Below are 14,696 nucleotides of genomic sequence, written 5' to 3'. Positions count from 1 at the left end.
GGAGCTAAAGCTGGGGATTATCCAGAACAAGAGAAGCACTTCCCACCTGGGTGCAGGACCAGCGAGGGTCCACGTGGGGGAGCTCACGTGAGTCATCAGGTCAGAGGGATGGGCAGCAGGAAGGGGCATGGGAGGCCAGGAGCCTGTCAAACCTAGGAGTGGTCTAGTCAATGATTTGTTGTTGTTCAGTCACTCAGTTGTGTCTGACTCTTTGTGACCCCCTGGGCTGAAGCACACCAAGCTTCCCTGTCCTTCACTATCTCCTGGAGGTTACTCAAGCTCAAGTCCATTGAGTCAATGATGCCATCCAACTATCTTATCCTCTGTGGCCCTCTTCTCCTCCTGCCTTTAATCTTTCCCAGTATTAGGGTCTTCTCCAATAAGCTGGCCCTTCGCATCAGGTGGCCAAAGTATTGGAGCTTCAGCTTCAGTCCTTCCAATGAATATTCAGGGTTGATTTCCTTTAGGATTGATTGGTTTGATCGCCTTGCTGTCCAAAGGACTCTCAAGAGCCTTCTCCAGCACCACAGTTCGAAAGCATCAATTCTTCAGCACTCAGCTGCCTTTATGGTGCAACTCTCACATCCATACATGACTACTGGAAACTAGACAATGATGGGTGAGGTGAGAATGAGGCAAGAGGGGCCACTTGGCATTCAGGATCTATGAGAACACGATAGCACCTCAATCTCTTCTGTCTCCTGTCTCTCTTGGCTCACTCTGCAGGCTCCTGGGGCAGGCACCTGACGCGTGCCTGCCAGTTAAAGCACAGCATCCCTGGACCTCAGTGATCAGCTCAGGGATGGCCATGTCACCCAAGATGGGCCAAAGAGAGCTCTCACTAGAGCTGGAACCGCTACTGTTTCCTTTCTGGTCCAAGATGCATAGAATATAAATTGAGAGCCTCTAATGGCCACCTGCTATGATTTAGGGAGAGCCTATATGAGAAGAAAGTAAACATAAAGGAAGAGTCTAGAAGAGAGATTCATAATGACATCATTTGAACCTATGGATCTAGCTGTTCCAGAACCCAACTACCCTTGGACTTTCTAATAATAGGTACCAATAACTCCCCTTCCTCATCTTTTTAACATTGGACCATTCCCCGCTACCTAACCAAGAGAGTCTTGACCAATGCAGCTGTGATGAAGGCTCACGTGCTGGGAGTCAGAGGCTAATTCCACTTTGACTTGCCCCTCTCCCCCCAGTAGCAAGAGCTGAGGCAGACAAGACCTTTAGGACAAAGTCTAAACTCAGTCTGGCTCATAAGACCCTCTGGTCTCTGCCTGTCTTTCCAGGCTCATTTTCCATGCTCTGGCTATGCCTCCTTTCATTCCTGTAAATGGAGCCTGCATCTTTCTTGAGACCCTCACACATGTCATTCCCTGTCTGTAATACTCACCTCTCCTCCTGTTGACATCTGATGTATCGACCGGAGCATCCCAACATACATTACACACTACACACACACACACAAGATAAGGTGGCAAACTTTTACTTATATTTTATTCTTGGCTTAAATGTCACTTTTCCTAGAAAGATTTTTGTGATGTCCCCCATCCCTATTGTTTATTCCTAAACAATGCTGTTCTTCTCCCCCTATCCTGGCATCCACTAGACACTGATTAAATACGTATTGAATGAATAAATGAATGAACAATAAAGTCATCTATAGCTCTATTACTGATGCCTGTGAGTAGGGCATGGTCTCCTGGAGTACTGGACACAGACATTATTGTTTATCCAATTTCCAGGCTCTCCTTCTTTTTTGCTAACAGAATCCCTTCTGTTCAGAGTGACAATAGACTCAACTCCAGGGGAAGGCTCATGATTGGCCTAAGCCAACCAGGATACCCTGTCCTCCACTTTCCCAGTCGCCTTTGCAGTAAGAGTGACCATGTGACCCTGGCCTGGCCAATGAAACCTAAGTAGAAGTCTCCCAGGGGCTTTTCTAAAAGAAAAAGGACAAATGTTATTGTCCCTGTCTCTTCAGCTTTCTTCCTGCCTTAAATGGGAATGTGGTGCCTGGAGCATCAGCAGCCATCTTGTGACCATGAAGTGACAAATCACCAACCTCTGGATGGCAACTTGGAAAGATGGAAACAGGCTGGTTCTGAGTGTGGCTGTTGAAAGGCTTCACCAGTTCAGTTCTACTGACCTCTTGGATTCCTATTTGGTGGAGAACAAAAACAAACCCCACAGTTTAAGTTGCTTTTAGTCAGGGTTTCTATAGCGTTTCACTGAAAACACTAGTAATGGATGTGGTATCTTCCTCTTCGTGGCTACTAGGGACTGTTGTCTCAACTTACAGTTGTCAACGTGACTGTCTTGGAGTTCAGGATTCTGTCTTCCCGGTTCTGAGACTCTGCTAAGCAGAGGAATCAATTCCAGAACTCATACCCTCCCTTTTCAGACCAGGAAGAATCTAATCATCCAGCAATTATAGTAATTATTCCATCCAATTGATCGGTAATCGGCATGATTCCTAAACGTGTTTTTCCATTAATAATTTGCAGTGCATTTATTGTTTATACTCAAGTAAAATAGGCTGATAATAAGACCATTGAGATGGAATCCCCAGGGTCCTGAACATTTGCACAGTGCAGTGGTACATGTTTTAATTGTAATATGTATACTGTTTCCCCCCTTTTTAAAGAGACAGTGTTTGCTAACAGAAAATGCAATGATTACAATTCTGACCTTCAAGTTCCCTGCACTGTGACTGGTAGTCCATACCAAGGATCGACTACTTGTGCATCAGACAGTGCCATGATTGATTGTGGATGTCTGCCATGAGCAGGAGACAGGTGAGTTATGGCACGCATGCTGGCATTTGTCACCAATGGCTTAAAAACTGGCCTTCTGTTTGTAGCTGTATCAATTAACCCTAATCCTCAGACAAGAAGGGGACCCAGCCGACTTCTAGGCAAACACAGGAGGAACAAAAGGAACCCCAGCCTATTTCTAGTGACACATGAAACTCAAAATGTGGGCTCCTGTTCCATCTTAGAAAGGCCATCCTCAAAAGGGCTGAAGGTTTATAAACCCCATAAACATTTCCATTTGTCACCTGTTCCCAAAGTTGGACGCATGCTTTATCCAGAAAACTCGCTGGCAGCGAGACCCTTGTGAACGTTCTGCGAAGGATCTGGATGAAGGGGACCCTCTGGAGTTTGTTCTAAAGCAGCCGTCCCCAACCTTTTTAGCACCGAGGACCAATTTCGGGCAAAACAATTCTTCCATAGACTGGGAGAAGGGGGTGGTGTGGGGCTGATTCAAGCACACTACACTGATTGTGCAATGCACTTGATTTCTAATCTAATGCTGGCCCTGATCTGACAGGATGTATCGGACTGCAGTCTGGTGGTTGGGGACCCCTTTTGTAAAGGATCTCTCTCTGGAACCCCTTTTCCCCATTTCTCTTCTTGAATCCAACAGTCACTGCCTGAGCACTTTTATCATCTGTCAGGCCTGTGATGAGGGTGAAGCTAACAAAATCCTGCACTGAGAATGCAGAGTCCATTCTTGAGTCTCTGCAAGTGGGTCATTAGCTTGGTCGGACCCCTAAGGCTGCCTTAGGGGAGGTTACGTGTGACACAGGTGCCTCAGGACTGGGCCTACAAGTCCCTGTCCTTTTCCCAGGTGAGGAGAAAGGCTGAGGTGTGCAGAGCCCTCCATGCAGGATTTTTATTCAGTCCTGACACCAACTCCTCTGGGTGGGTTGAGATGGATTCCCCCAGTACAAAAAAAGACACTGAGACTTGAAGAGGTTGAAGTGAGTGAAAGTCACTCAGCTGTGTCTGACTCTTTGCGACCCCATGGACTATACAGTCCATGGAATTCTCCAGACCAGAATACTGGAGTGGGTAGCCGTTTCCTTCTCCAGGGGATCTTCCCAACCCAGGGATCGAACCCACGTCTCCCGCATTTCAGGCAGATTCTTTACCATCTGAGCCACCAGGAAAGGCCAAGAATACTGGAGTGGGTAGCCTACCCCTTTTCCAGGGGATCTTCCTGACCCAGGAATCAACCTGGGGTCTCCTGCATTGCAGGTGAATTCTTTACCAGCTGAGCTACCAAGGAAGCCCTTGAAGGGGTTGGTGGACCCAAAATCACATGGCAGCTGAGCCAAGATTGTTAAAGAATATTTACTTATTTGGCTGAGGCACCTCTTTGTTGCAGCACACACGATCTTTAGTTTGTGGGATCTTTAGTTTGCATGTGGGATCTAGTTTCCTGACCAGGGATCAAATCCAGGCCCGTCACATTGGGAAGGCAGAGTCTTAGCCACTGGACCATCAGGGAAGTCCTCAAACTTGGATTTGAACCTGTGTAGTCCAAACCCAAGTCTTTATTCTTCCTGCACTAACTTGTTCTCCATGAAACTATATGTGGGTGATTAGAACAAAAGCCACCTGAGTTCTTTTTGTTTTTTTAAACTGGGGTATAGTCATTTTACAATGCTGTGTTAGTTTCTTATGTACAACAAAGTGAGTCAGCTCTATGCATACATATATCCCCTCTCTCTTGGATCTCACTCTCACCCCCTACCCCATCCCACCCATCTAGGTCACCACAGAGCACTGCTGAGCTCTTTTTAACCTTGGTTCCCAGCCAGGTGTTCCTGCTCACTCAGCTGTGTCTGACTCTTTGCAACCCCAAGGACTGTTGTCTGTCAGGCTCCTCTTTCCTTGGGATTCTCCAGGCAAGAATACTAGAGTGGGTTGCCATGCCCTCCTCCAGGGGATCTTCCCAACCCAGGGACTGAACCCAGGTCTCTCGTACTGCAGGTGGATTCTTTACCATCTGGGCCACCAGAGACACCAATGGTAAAGAACCTGCCTGCCAATGCAAGAGAGGTAAGAGATACGGGTTCAATTCCTGGGTCGGGAAGATCCCCTGTAGGAAGGCATGGCAACTCACTCCAGTATTCTTACCTGGAGAATCGTATGGACAAAGAAGCCTGGCGGGCTACGGTCCATAGGGTTGCAAAGAGTTGGACACGACTGAATCAACTTAGCCCACACGTATCCCAGCCAGGCACACCGGCGATAAAGTCAATAAAATTGGCATTCACCCTTCAACAGGAGCACCTTGGCAATGTGGGCATCCTTCAACAGGTGCAACTTGGCAACTGAGATAAAAAAAATAAACCAATAAATGCTGGAGAGGGTGTGGAGAAAAGGGAACCCTCTTACACTGTTGGTGGGAATGCAAACTAGTACAGCCACTATGGAGAACAGTGTGGAGATTCCTTAAAAAACTGGGAATAGAACTGCCATATGACCCAGCAATCCCACTGCTGGGCATATACACCGAGGAAACCAGAATGGAAAGAGACGTGTGTACCCCAATGTTCATCGCAGCACTGTTTACAATAGCCAGGACATGGAAGCAACCTAGATGTCCATCAGCAGACGAATGGATAAGGAAGCTGTGGTACATATACACAATGGAATATTACTCAGCCATTAAAAAAATACATTTGAATCGGTTCTACTGAGATGGATGAAACTGGAGCCCATTATACAGAGTGAAGTAAGCCAGAAAGAAAAACAACAATACAGTATACTAATGCATATATATGGAATTTGAAAGATGGTAACGATAACCCTATATGCGAGACAGAATAAGAGACACAGATGCATAGAACAATTTTATGGACTCTGAGGGAGAAGGTGAGGGTGGGACGTTCTGGGAGAATAGCATTGAAACATGTATATTATCATATGTGAAACAGAACACCATTCCATGTTCGATGCATGAGACAAGGGCTCAGGGCCGGGGCAATGGGATGACCCAGAGGGATGGGATGGGGAGGGAGGTGGGTGGGGGGTCCAGGAAGGGGAACTCATGTAAACCCATGGCTGATTCATGTCAATGTATGGCAAAAACTACTACAATATTGTAAAGTAATTAGCCCCCAACTAAAAAAAAAATAATAATAATAAAATAAAAAAAAATAAAAAAATAAAAAATAAACCGGTTGCCATCCCAGAAGAACTTAGTGTCACTGGGGAAATAGATAAAAAAACTGACAAACCACCGATGTGACAGAGGAGGGGCCAAGATGGGTCTGGAGGCTCAGGAAGCACAGAGGAGGGGCTGGTGCTCCTGGGGAACAAGGCATCTGCCCCCAGGGAGCAGCGAGGGCGCTCTGTCGAATTTTCTGGTGAAGGCGGTATAGGCTGGGATGCAAGTGCGGAAGCAGACGATGACTCACCCTGTGTTTAACAGCAACTCTAGTTCGCAACACAAGATCCACAAAAATAAATCCATATGGCCAGCCTCAAGAGCGCCTGACAGTGCGTCAAGTTCCTGACCGCTCTGAGCATCAACAGATCATTCGTATATGTCTATCATCAGATGCTGGGACATTCTTCCCTTCTTTTCACCTGTTCTTCCTTTCTCAACCTGGGAGGAACAATCAGAGAAGGCAGGCAGAGGTGTGGAAGCAGAAGGCTGCTGAGAAAACATCTCCATGCAGCTCCCAAAAGTCAGGGGGACTCGAAGGCTGGCACGGACCTGCTTTCCAACATCCTGGGAAAGAGTCCAGCTGCTCACAGCTGCTCGCTGTGCAGCCTTGGGTGAGTTGTTCAACCTCTGGGAGTGTCCTGGCCATCCACCCAGCTGTCCCCCATGTGCCAGGCCTTGGGGTAAGTGCTGGGACATCCCGGTGTCCCCCTGGAGGGGTGGGCCGGACAGACAGCTAAACTGACAATGGCTAGTGAGGGGAAGGGCTGTGATCACAGGGCTCTGAGAGCAGGGAGTTGGAGCAGGAAAGCCAGTTCTGAAGGGTCAAGGACATGCAGGACAAGGTCCATAGGAGGGACGAGGGGCTTGGGGAGTAAGCAGAGGCTGGGCTCTGGAGTACTGGGCTCTAGTCCCAGACACACGTACTAGCTGTGTGTCCTTGGGCAAGTGACTCTGCCTGTCTGTGTCTCAGTTTGCTTCCTCTGAAAAATGGGCTGACGATTAAAGTGACTCATTGAAATGGCAAGAATGACATGAGTTCTGTTGCAAAGCACTTACTCCTGGATACAGAGACTATACTATTATATGCAACACTGTGGCAGAAACCGCAAGAAAGGAGCAGAGCTATCATTTCCTACAACAGCTGAGGAGAAATGCAACTAGCAGAGACCTGTCAGGTGGAGGCGGCCTCAGCTGGGTGGGGGTAGGGAGTCATGTACCTGCATCCTATAGGGTGTCTGAGCATCCCAGGCTTCCTAAGAGCTGGGCTGTGCTCCGTGGTTCAATGCCTGGATTGGATGACCCAGGCCTTCGAGTTAACTTGATTCGAAAGCAGTTCTTGCTTTTGCCAAAGGCTTGAACATTCCCTAGTTAGGCCTGGGGCAGCAGTGAGAGCTGGAGGAGACTGTGGGAGAGAAGCAAGGGCTCTGAGTGTACCTCCGAGGGGCACAGAGAAGGGATGAAGCAAAAGGTTCAGTGCATTCTCAGCCAACCCGCCAGAGCCTGCCCCAGTACCCCATCAGAGAAGTCTGCACCCCAACAGCTAGTAAACACAGGACTTGAAAACAACAACCCTGGGAATTTCCTGGTGGTCCAGGGGTTAGGGCTTGGCATTTTCACTGCCAGTGGCCGGATTCAGTCCCTGGTCAGGGAACTAAGATCCTGCAAGTTGCATGGTCTGGCCAAAGGAAAAAATAAAAAAAAGAACCCTCATGGTTCATGGCCCCCAGCCAAGGAATTCACTGCTGCAGAAGGTCATGAAGTCGACATACAGAACTGGATATAAAGAGGCTACAAGGACAAAAACGCCAGAGAGACCCGCCCCTGACATCAGTGGTGAGGTGATAGGGGCATGATGATGGAGCTGATGACAGATACACGACAACCTTGGCCACCGCTCCCAAGACTGCGCCCACGATCTGGGGACCACATCAGGTGTCCTCTTTTCTTAATCCTCAGAACAACCTATGAGCAGGCAGGTGAGGGTCAAGCTGTTCCCTTGACTCTGAACCTTGTGTCACTTCCTCCCTGGTGCTCAGAGCTGCACCCTCAGCCATCTAACTTGGGCTGTGTGCGCCCGACCCTCTGATTCTCCATTCCTTCAACTCAGGCTAAAGCATGGCATAAGGCTCTCGCTGCTTTTCTTAAATTCAACTGTCAGGATATAGAGTCCATCTATTTTATTGAGAGTGTCTTCAGAGAAAGCTCATGAAAGTCATAACCCAAGTTTCTCTCTCCCCTCCTCCTCCATTCATCCTGCTCCCCTTTTCCTTCTCTCCAGCCTCCTTCTCATCTTTCCAGAGTCACTAATAGGATGTAAACCCTCCCCTTGCACTGCACCCCTTCCTGAACCAGCATTTAAAATGCTGGTTCTGACTCAGAGACCCAGAAAAGAAACCTATGGTTACCAAAGGGGAAAGGGGGTGGGGGAGGGATAAATAAGGGGTTTGGAATTGGTAGATACAAACAACCATATATAAAACAGATAAACAACAAGGTCCTACTGTACAGCACAGGGAATTATGTTCAATACTCTATAATAAACCATAATGGAAAAGAATATCTATCTATTATCTATCACCTATCTATCATTTACCTATCTAACTATCCATCATTTATCTACCTGGGTATCTATCAACTATCTATAAACTATCTATCAATCATCTACCTATGTATTTGCTTATCTATCATCTATCTATCTACCTACCAATCTATCTACCTACCTACCTATAACTGAATCACTTTGCTGTATACCAGAAACTAACAGAACATTGCAGATCAACTATGCTTTGATAATAAAATGCTGCCTCTACTTCCACCCACACACTGGCCTCCTTTTCATTCCCTCTCAAGTCATCTTCCTGGGCTTTCTGGAGCTCTAAGAATTACTCCCCTTCTCCAGCCCCTAACCCAAGTGGCCTTCCCAGTTCTGGCTTCCATACACGCTATCTATCTCCTGTCCCCAAATTCCATGAAATATTCCTTCTCCAGCTCTTAGTTTCTGCACATGGAAGGACAATTCTCCTCTGTGAGGGACTGTTCCCTGCATTTCAGGACCCTCACCACTACCTTCTCAAAGCCAAGAGCTGTCCCAGGCTGGTGACAAGCACAGCCCCCTCCTTCCTTATTTCTGAATCCTTCCTGTTGGTGGTGGTGTGGGTGGACACCAGCCGTGGCTGACAAGCTCTGCGTCTACCCTCTTTAATCTCCATTTTCTCCAAGGTTGCACAGGAGGTACCGCTGGGGTATTTTCACAGTCACAGATAGCCTCCTTCTGAACATGGCCCCTTCTCTCGCAGAGGTGACCGCACAGCTGTGTTTGTGGGGCTTCACTGTGATAGGCCAGGGTGGTCACCTGACTTGAGCTGGCTGTAAACGCCTCTTCTAGGAATTAGAGATTGGGAGCTGGAGCTTGCCTGCCTGCATCCAAGGTAACATGGACTTGAGAAATGCAGTGCTGTGTGCAGACAGGGCTCCTCTGCAGAGCCCAGAGAGCAAAGATGGGGTTCAGAGCAGCAGAGCACCCTATCCTGCTTTTCAACAGAAAAATCCCTATTTTGTTTCAGAAGCCTGCTCTCTCCATAGGACCAGGGCTGATCCCATTCATCCTGCTAGTTTCTGACTCAGAGATGAGTGTGTGGCCCAGTGAGGCCTAGGGGAGGGCTAGGGGGAGCTCCTGGGAGGCTAATACAAAGGAGACACACAGGAAAAAACGGTCCCCTTCTTGGGTTAGAGTTGCCGTGTCTTCGTGTGGCAGCCACTTTGAGACCATGAAGGGATCGAGCTAATGAACTAGTGATGAAGTCAATTACTGAGCTTGGCCAAGGGGAGAGACAGGAAAATCCAGAGGCCTGTCAACACTGCAGAGCCTGGAAACAAACCCACTGGGACCTCTCTCCTCTTGGACGTCTTGTTAGGTGGGGGAATGCATCTTTCTTACTGCCTGGGCTGGCTGAGTCAGTCTTTTGTTTTGTGCAGAGACATCAGAACCAATGCACGGGGACAAAAGGACCTGTGGCCCTGGAGCCAGAGACCGAGGGAGGGGTTACCTGGTTTCTCCACCGCTCCCCACCCTGAAGCCTGAATGCCCACTTTCTCTTTGGATTCTGTGCAATTCCAGTGTCTTCTCCACAAATCCTCCTCTCTGTTCAAGCAAGCCACAGGCAGATTCTCTTGCTGGACCCCGGAGTATCTTGAGGAAGACACATTTTCTCCTCTTGCTTTTGTAAACTCTTGCCTCTCTGATTTCACAACGTTACAATGCTTCAAACCCACATCTCCAGGCTGACTGCTCTTAAATGACAGCCCTGGTCCAGTCTCTCTCCTGAGTATAGTTCAGTTCTCCTGATTGCCTCATGGAATTTTATGTCTGAACACTCCATGGCACTTCCACCACCAAGGGTCACAGGAGAAGCTCCTGAACATATCACCTGAGTGGGATGAACACTCGATTTTCCTGGTCTGGGCTGTCAGGACCAGAAGTGGAAGGACTCGAGAAGGGCAGGGCAAGAGTGTGCTGTTGGTTTCTGCAGGATCTGAGAGCTCCAGGAGAAAATCATTACTTAAAAAAGCAAACAGAGGCCAGTTTGCTTTAGTGGCAGCAAATTGTTTGAACAAACTAAACTGTAGGCAGGGAGATGGTCAATATTTCATGATGGAGGAGGTAGCATGGTCCAGGGACAACCAACCACTTGCTTGAAGTCAAGAGCCCTGTACAGAGGACTGGATTCTGCCACTTGGATGGATGGCATGCCCTCCCTGGGCCTCAATATTCCCGACTGGGTGAAAGCCGGAGATTCGACTGGGTGACTGTATTTGTTTTCTAGGATTGTCATAACAAAGTGCCAGACTGGGTGGCCTGGACAACAAACATTTATCTTCTCATAATTCTGAAAACTCGAAGTCCAAGATTAAGGTGTCAGCAAGGTTAGTTTCTTCTCAGAAGTTTCTTCTCCTTGGCTTGTAGATGGCCGTCTTTTCTCTGTGTCTTCACGTGGTCTTCCCTCTGTGTGTGTCTGTGTTTTAACTGCCTCTTTATTAAAAACTTTTACTGCTTTATTTCTGGCTGCACTGAGTCTTAGTTGCTGCATGATCTTTCTCTAGTTGCAGTGGGTGGGGAGCTCTTCTTTGTTGTGGTGCACAGGCTTCTCATTGAGGTGGCTTCTCCTGTTGTGGAGCACAAGCTCTAGGAGCATGGGCTTCAGTAGTTTCAGCTCATGGGCTTAGTTGCTCCACAGCATGTGGAATCTTCCTGGACCAGGGATCGAACCCACGTCCCCTGCATCGGCAGGCAGATTCCTATCCACTGTACCACCAGGGAAGTTCTTAACTGCCTCTTCGTAAAAGGACACCAGTTATGCTGGATCAGGGCCCACCTTAATGACCTCATTTTACCTTCAGTTCAGTTCAGCCGCTCAGTTGTGTCCACTCTTTGGGACCCCATGGACTGCAGCACACCAGACTTCCCTGTCCATCACCAACTCCCGGAGCTTGCTCAAACTCACATCCATTGAGTCTGTGATGCTATCCAACCATCTCATCCTCTGTCGTCCCCTTCTCCTCCCGCCTTCAATCTTTCCCAGCATCAGGGTCTTATCCAATGAGTCAGTTCTTTGCATCAGGTGGCCAAAGTATTGGAGCTTCAGCTTCAGCATCAGTCCTTCCAATGAATATTCAGGACTGATTTCCTTTAGGATGGACTGGTTTGATCTCCTTGCAGTCCAAGGGACTCTCAAGAGTCTTCTCCAACACCACAGTTCAAAAACATCAATTCTTTGGCATTCAGCTTTCGTTATGGTCCAACTTTCACATCCATACATGACCACTGGAAAAACCATAGCTTTGACTATATGGACCTTTGTCAGTAAAGTAATGCCTCTGCTTTTTAATATGCTATCTAGGTTTGTCATAGTTTTTCTTCCAAGAAGCAAGCTTCTTTTAATTTCATGGCTGCATTTTACCTTAATTACCCCTTTAAGGACCACAGAGTCTGGTCAGCCAGGCACTGCCAACTTACTGTGGGTGAGAGTGGGAAACACAACTTGATAATCTGTGTGGTTCATTCTGTATGCTCCAGCTTAATTCAGGAAGCTGTGCAGCCCAGGACCTGGGTTTGCAGCTGGGAGAACAAACCCAACTGTGCTAATGGGGACCAGTGAAACACATCCCATTCACCATGGCTGCTTCCAGGCTCTCAGGATACCCAGACAACGTGGCACGCAGCATTGGCAGATGGCTCTAAGAGCAGAGGCAGTGACTTAGCTAAGCAACCCTCAAAAGCACTGAACCCCAAGAGGAGAAGTCTGGGTGTAGAGGACTGAATGGATTGTGCAGTGTTACCCCAACTGTCGTTCATGGTCAAGGAGCATCAACATCCTGCATGAACTTGTCAGAAAGCAAACTCAGGCCCCACCCCCTCCTCCTGGGCCTGAATCTCTGGGGATGGAACTTTTATGTTTTCACAAGTTCTCTAGGTGATTCCTGTGCACAATTAAATTTTTTAAAATCTATTTTTATTTATTTATTTTTAACCTGTGCACATTAAAGTCAGAAAATCCTTGGATTAGGGAGTGAGGTTAGAGAAGGCAGGGAGGTGAGAGGTAGACCATGTGAGGCTTCAGAGGCCATGGCATGGAGTTTGGGATCATCTTACTTGTAATGGGAAGTTGTTGAGGGTGTATCAGCTGGGGTTCTCCAGAGTAACAGAATCAATAGGAGATATTTATTTGCTTATTTATTTATTTTAAGGAATTGGTTCACATGGTTGTGGAAGCTTCTCCTGCAGGCTGGAAACTCAGGCAGGACTTCTATGTTAGAGTCTTGAGGGCAGAATTCCTTCCCTCTTTGGGAAACCTCAGTTTTTGTTCTTATGGCCTTTGACCGATTGGACAAGGCCCACCTTCATTCTAGAGGGAAATCGGCTTTACTTATAGCCAATTGATTACAGATGTTAATTTCATTGACACAATATCTTTACAGTAACAGCTATACTGGCATTTGACGGAACACTGGGCACTAGTGTTCACATAAAATTCATGCTGACACATAAAATTCAACCACTACAGTTATGCCTAGCTCTTTCTGAGGCTGGAAGATCTGGCTTTTTTTGAGTTCTCTGACAGTGAACTCCCAATGATTTGAGGTAAATTGAATGAGTCCCTTATCCTGCAACCACAGCAACCCATCATGAGGTGCTTCTAAGATTTTTGTAGATGGATCCACTCCCTGAGGGCAGAGGACACAAATCTACTCGTCTTGGACCCCCTTTGTGCTGGATTATCTTCAATTCATCTCTCACCATTTCTCAAAACTCTGGGAGGTTGACCTGTATGGAATGCATCAGCGACCTTCTCTGACTTCTGGCCTCTAGCTGGGTTGGACCAATGGGGTACACCAGGAGGAGCCTGGAGGGTGAGAGAAGAGGGCAGGGGTCCCTCATTGTTTTGGGGGGGTTGGCTACACATCTGAAACTCAGTGCTGTGACTCCTATGGGCCTGCCCCCACCTGTACAGGTACACTTTCCCCATGCTATTAACATCTCCCTACCTTTGCTCCTTGAGCTGCCATCAGCTCCCTGCTATCACATCCCTGGAGCACTGCACTGTCTCTGTGGGCTTCTCTAAATTCAAACTGAACCCTTGTAACCTTTGCTCTTTTAACTGAGTTTTCTATGGACTAAATACTTGTGTTCCCCACCAAATTCATATGTTGAAACCCTGCTGCTGCTGCTGCTGCTAAGTCACTTCAGCCGTGTCCGACTCTGTGAGACCCCATAGACGGCAGCCCACCAGGCTCCCCCGTCCCTGGGATTCTCCAGGCAAGAACACTGGAGTGGGTTGCCATTTCCTTCTCCAATGCATGAAAGAGAAAAGTGAAAGGGAAGTCGCTCAGTCGTGTCCGACTCCTAGCGACTCCATGGACTGCAGCCTACCACGCTCCTCCGTCCATGGGATTCTCCAGGCAAGAGTACTGGAGTGGGCTGCCATTGCCTTCTCCGATGTTGAAACCCTAGTCCCCACTATAACGGTATTTGGAGGTGGGGCCTTTGGGAGGTGATTAGGTCATGAGGGTGAAGCCCTCAGGATGGGATTAGCATCCTTGTAAGAAGAGGCACAAGAGAAATGACTTCTCTCTACCTGTGAAGACACAGCAAGATCTGCAAACCAAGGTTCTCGCCAGACACTTAATCAACCAGGACCTGCATCGTGGGACCTTCTGGTCTTCAGAACTGTAAGAAATAGATGTTTGCTGTTTGAGCCACCCAGTCTAGGAATTTTGTTAGAGCTGCTCGAACTAAGACAGAACTCTTCTCAAATCACCCAGTTTGAGTGCACCATCTGTTTTTGGCCATCTGACCGATAGACCTTGGCAGCTCACACAGGACTGGCCTGTGGTGATTAAATGATATCTACCGACTGAATCAAAAGAGGGAGAAAGACACAGAACTTCCAGCAGGCTTAGCAGAAACAAACCCCCCAGATCTTTCATCTAGGGGCCCAAGTCTAAACTCCACAAATATGTTGCTCAAAAACTTGGCCAAGCAGTAATTAAGGTGGGGATCTGGGAGGGAGGAGAGATGGATGACACTGGGTGTGGAAGGAGTTAAGCTTCCAATGCAGGGATGGCCAGCACAGCCCACTTTGCAATTTTCTGCCAAAATATTTTAAATGAAACAGCTGTGTATGAGCAAAACTGCCGAGAATCGTTCCAGTTCCAAGCATGAA

At 47.8% G+C, this 14,696-nt stretch overlaps 1 protein-coding gene across 1 annotated transcript in view; it reads right to left on the bottom strand.

Moving 5' to 3' along the window:
* KAZN (kazrin, periplakin interacting protein) overlaps nucleotides 1-14,696 on the bottom strand; it is a 1,354,882-nt gene that overhangs the window by 268,669 nt on the left and 1,071,517 nt on the right. The gene's annotated exons all lie outside the window — the stretch shown is intronic.

Source organism: Giraffa tippelskirchi, chromosome 5 (assembly GCF_054371585.1).
Source record: "Giraffa tippelskirchi isolate mGirTip1 chromosome 5, T2T-mGirTip1v1.2.pri, whole genome shotgun sequence".
Taxonomy (NCBI): Eukaryota; Metazoa; Chordata; class Mammalia; order Artiodactyla; family Giraffidae; genus Giraffa; species Giraffa tippelskirchi.
Note: the sequence above shows the minus strand (reverse complement) of the source record. Positions and strands in the feature narration are given on the sequence as shown.